Here is a 6,000-nt window from a genome sequence, read left to right on the forward strand (position 1 = left end):
TTCATTATAAAAACTCTCAACAAGGGCGGCGCCTGTGGTTCAAGGAGTAGGGCGCCGGTCCCATACGCTGGAGAAGGCGGGTTCAAACCCAGCCCCGGCCGAAAACCACCAAAAAAAAAAAAAATCCTCTCAACAAAATAGGAATAGAAGGAAATTTCTTCAACATAAAAAAGATCATTAATGAAAAGCTCATAGCTAACAATATAATCAATGGTGGAAAATTGAAAGCTTTTCCTCTACATCTAGTGTGAGGCAAGGATGCCCACTCTTGCCAGTTTTACTCAACATAGTACTAATAGTACTCACAAGAGCAATCAGAAAAGAAAAAGAAATAAAATAAATCCAAATCAGAAAGGAAGACATAAGCTTATTCCCACTTGCAGATGAAGTGATCCTCTATGTAGAAAACCATAAAGACTCCATACACAACAAACTTTACCAAATGAATTCATGAATTAATGTACTAACATAATACTGAATTATTCTGCAAGTAAAATTTCAGAATACAAAATAAACATACAAAAAGCAATAGCATTTATATTTTCCAACAATAAACAATCTGAAAAAGAAAAGTAAGTAAAGAAAGTAATCCTATTTCCCCCAATAGCTATAAAGAATACATACTACCTAGCTGGGCGTTGCAGCAAGTACCTATAGTCCCAGCTACTTGGGAGGCTAAGGCAAGAGAATCACTTAAGCCCAAAAGTTGGAGGTTGCTGTGAGCTGTGATGCCACAGAACTTTAACCAGGGAGACAGCTTGAGACTTTGTCTTTAAAAAAAAGAATACATACTACCTAGGTATTAATTTAACTAAAGACATTAAAGATCTATACAGAAAAGTCAATGAAAGTCAATAAACAACAATAAAAAAAAAAGGAAAGTGGCTCATGCCACGTTTTTTGGAAAGTGGCTCATGTAACCTCAACAATTTGGGGTGCTGAGATAAGAGGATTGCTTGAGGCCAGGAGTTTGAGACAAGCTTGGGCAACATAGCAAGATCCTGTTTCTAAAAAAAAAAAAAAAAAAATTGAGAATTAACAGAGTGTGGTGGTGCATGTCTATATTCCAGCTATTCAGGAAACTAAATCAGGAAGGCCCACTTGAGCCCAGGAGTTTAAGGTCACAAGAAGCTATGATCATTCCATTCCACTCTAGTGTGACAGCCTGCACAACAAAGTAAGACTTTGTCTCTGAGGAAGAAAAAGGAAAAGCAAAGGAAAGGAAAAGAAAACGGAAGATTGAAAAAGACACCAAAAACAAACAAACAAAAAAATCACGAAAAAGGATTCCACGCTCATGGATCAGAAGAATCGATATTGCTAAAATGACAATAATCCAAAGCAATTAATAGACTCAATGTAATCCCTATCAAAATACCAATGACATTCTTCATAGAAATAGAAGAAACAATTCTAAACTTTATATGGAATCACAAAAGACCCAAATAGCCTGTGCCATCCTTAGGAAAAAGAACAAAGCTGGAGGCATCACACTGGACTTCAAAATATAGTACAAAACTATAATATCCAAATAAGTATTGTGCTGACATTTTAAAAAGGAACATAGACCAAAAGAACAGAATAGAGAACTCAGAAATAAACCCAAGCATATGTGGAAAACTAATTTTCTAAAAGACCACTGACAAGACACTATCAGAAAGGACAGTCTCTTCAGTAAATGATGTTGGGAAAATTAGATTTCCACATGTGAAAGGATGAAATGGGCCTTTTATACCATACACAAAATTTAACTCAAAACTTATTAAAGACTCAAACAAAAGACTTAAACCCTAAAACTCCATGAAGAAATCATAGGGAAAAGGTCCACAAAAATAACAAGTGGGACGACATCACACTATAAAGCTTCTGCATAGCAAAGAAAACAATCAACAAAATGAAAAACCAGCTTTCAGACCATATATCTGTCAAGGGATTACTATCCAAAATATACAAAGATTTTATAAAGTCAATAGCAAAACAAACAAATAAAAAAGCAAACAAACAATTTAAAAAATAGACATTTCTCTGGAGAAGACATACATATGTCTAACAGACAAAAGGTGTATAAACATCACTAATCATCAGGGAAACGTAAACCAAAATGGCAACACACCTGTTACAATGATGATAACCAAAAAAGACAAGAAACCATTGTTGGCAAGGATATGGAGAAAAGGAAACCCTTATACACCTTTGGTGGGAATGTAAATTGATACAACCATTATAGAAAACAACATGAAATCTCCTTAAAAATGTAAAATTACAACTACCACATGACTCAGAAATCCCTCTACTGGGTTCATATCCAAAGGAAACGGAATCAGTACATCATAGAGACACCTGCATCCCCATGTTCACTGCAGCACTATTTACAATAGCCAAGATACGGAAATAACCTAAGCATCCATCAGTGAACGAATAGATGAAGGAATTCTGGTATATCCTTTAAAAAGGAGACACTGGAATTAGCAACAACATGCATGAATCTGGAGAACAGAGAAATAAGCCAGACCCAGAAAGAGAAATGAGTGATTTCACTAATATGTGGGCTGTGAAGAATTCAAATACACAGAACAAGAGTAGAATGGTAGTTACTAAGGGCATGGAAGAAGAAACAGGGAGAAGTAGGTCAAAGGATACAAACTTTCAATTATGTAGGACAGATAATTCTAGAGATTTAACCACATTACCATGAGGATTGTAGTTAACAATACCCTACAGCATGCCAAAAGTTTCCTGAGAGTAGTTTTTAAGTATTCTTGCCACATACAAAAAAAGGTAACTATAGAAAGTGATGGACTGCCAGCCATGGTGACTCTTGCCTATAATCCTAGCACTCTCAGAGGGCAAGGCAGGTAGATTGCCTGAGGTCAGGAGTTCGAAACCAGCCTAAGCAAGAGCGAGACCCCATCCCTACTAAAAATAGAAAAAACAAGCCAGGCATTGTGGCAGGTGCTTGTTGTCCCTGCTCCTCAGGCTGAGGCAAGAGGATCAGTTGAGCCCAGGAGTTTGAGGTTCCTGTGAGCTATGACACCACGGCACTCTACCCAGGGTGACAAAGTGAGACTCTGTCTCAAAACAAAAAAGAAAAGAAAGAAAGTGATGGATTAATTAATTTAACTATACTAATTAATTCACTATGTATATGTATACCAAAACAGCATGTTGTACACCTTGTATATAGTAAAAATATCTTATAAATTTCTATTTATATTATTTGTTTGTTTATTCAACTTTCACACATAATCAAAACATAAATTTCACCCTGGTTTATGTCTAAAATGTGTATTACAAATTTTTAAAGCTGGAATTAATCTTGTTAGCAATTAATATTCATTCTTTTTCATTTTATACCAGAAATGTTTATACCTTGAAACCAGAATGAAATGTTTTACTGAAACTGCCTAACTCAATTGCCATCTTAAATTTTGATTTTTTTTCCTTTTGCATTTCAAATAACATTCAAACTGAAACTACCCCAACTAACTATCCAGAAAAGAAGGCCAAATGATAATCCAAAGTCTAAGGGGGTTTCACAGAGTCTGAACAAGGAGGTCAAACTTGAAATAACCTTGCTAAAGTTTCTTTTATTTTCTCTTTGGCTCCTCTTACGGATGCCAGATTGAGGAGAGGAGAATAGTTCTATGGTTGCAATATGATTGCCAAATTATTTGAGCTGCTCTGATAATTCCATAGCTTGACATGTCTTTTAATTTTTTATTATGTAGTATTAATTATTGTACTGTATTCTTCTAAAACCACAATCCCCTTACCAAGATTAGGAATGAGAGTTTTCTTACTAGACAAATAAATGCAGATATCGGACTAATTATGTTTTCACCTAGATGACTATTTCTGAAACCTTCTCCAGTAGAAGCTTTATCCTACAGCTATAAAGGAAAATATTACTCATCTTTCAAATAAATTCTCCACTTTGAAAAAAATATAACATAGGCAATGCAGTAGAGGGGCAGCTTTTGGTTCCTCTGATCCTATCTAGCCTTAACATAATGCCTTAAGATTATAACTTATTAGAGCAACATCTCTACTAGGTAAAAACTAGCGTGCTGCTTGAATAATAGATGTCATTGATGTCAGCCATGTCATTGTGTGTGAATTCCTTAAGTGCACATAAAGATTCAGTCTCATCATCTTTCTATCATTTGAACTGGAATAGTAACATCAATGTTTTATCTATCTTTCATCTATCATCTAGTGGCGAGACAGAGAGAGGAAGGAAGGGAAGGAGGGATATAGAGAAACAGAGTGAGAGAGAGAAAGACCAAACTCTAATGCTATTCAAAAAGTTCTGAGAATATTCAGTTCCACAGCAATGTTCAGAAGCAATAAAACCATGGGGAGGTATTAAATGAGACTCAAAATGACAGGACAATTTCATAATGCCTCTTGCTACTAACCTTTGCTGTTCTAGTGAATACATGTGTACATAAGAGGGTGGGTGAAACAGTTATGACCTTCAAACCAATGAAAGACAGGAGAGGTTTAACTTAAGGAAATAATCTGAAAAGTAAAACATCTATTCAAAGCAATAAATTAAAGAAATTATTATTAAATTAAGTAAAATAACTAGAAATTACCTAAGTTTTCAAGATAAGTTTCTCATTTTTTAAAAATTAAGTGCTAGACTATATCATCAAGAATACATCATCTGATTTGTAGATTCTCTGATGCTGGTCTAGATACCTGACCACAGCATCAATAATCTATATGACCATATGGGACAAAAAAAATTAAAGTAAAAGTTAAGTTTTTCAATTCTAAATTTATGTATGCCCCCTAAAAGAGTTATAGAGCACTTTTAAAATATCAAAACTCTCCAGATCCCAAAGCCAGTCACATTTGTAACTGGCTGGAATATGATTACTGCCTTACTCAGTTCAATTAACATATCACTTAACCTTTATTTCATTTCCACTATAAAAATATATATGAATGCTCAATATATGCATATGATATCTCCTGATGTTGAGTAAAACATAAAAGCTCTAATTTGAATACAAGATAGAACATGCTTTATGCTTCTGTGTTTGTACACCTAAAGCAATAATGTCCTGGCCTGGTTTTCTATTTAAAATTAGCAAAGTACCTGGTGAATAACAGTGCATTTCTCCCTCTTGTGCTTTTCATTAGGCAATTCTTTATCAGACATCTTCTTTGAATAAATCATCCTTTATATCAGCCCTTCAAAATAAATGTTCTAATATTCTAAGACTTATGGAAAATGAATAAAATACCTACCCCAATATGCTCAAAAAGAAAGGCTTCTTAGCATAACGATTTTCAGGCATTTTTCCTACCATTTTGAAATCATAATAAAAATATTTGTAGATTCAAAGTTATTCTGTTGTAGGGATTAAATGGAGACTATCTTCAATTCTGGTTGCAAACTGCTGAGATATTTAACTTTGTTTCATTAATATTCTCTCTTAACAGAAATTCTAATTCACAGCAGAGGGCCAAGCTAAGGTCAGCAATTACGATGGCAGAGTAAAAGAGGCTATTAATGACAGACAATATTGCAGCTGCCTTAACGCCCAGTGACAACAGTTCATGGAAATAAAGGCACACAGTCTGCAGCAAGCAGCTTTCTAACATCATCTGCTTGAGCATTCTATTACACAGGGTAAAGAGTTTAAGACAAGATGTGCACAAGCTTGCAAATGGAGAAAATTTCTCCCGGCCAATAAGTAAAACCCTCAAATTTTTAGGATGTTCACTGGGAGATTATCTTTTTGGAAATTAAAAGGATATTTGGGTATAAAATCAAGATTAAAAGATTAGGATAATAAGAAGAGTATAGGTTAGATAGAATCATAGCATCTGTGTCCAGAGACCTCACAATTAAGTTTGCAAATTTGCCACCATGCAGTTACATTGGGAGCACTATATAAACAACTTGGTAAGGTTTCATAACCTTGGTATATCAGTGTCTCACTGTTGTGTTCATGTTGACATGTGGTGGCATCTTACTGAGTGGCA

The sequence above is a fragment of the Nycticebus coucang genome, chromosome 6 (genome assembly GCF_027406575.1).
Source record: "Nycticebus coucang isolate mNycCou1 chromosome 6, mNycCou1.pri, whole genome shotgun sequence".
NCBI classification, from domain to species: Eukaryota; Metazoa; Chordata; class Mammalia; order Primates; family Lorisidae; genus Nycticebus; species Nycticebus coucang.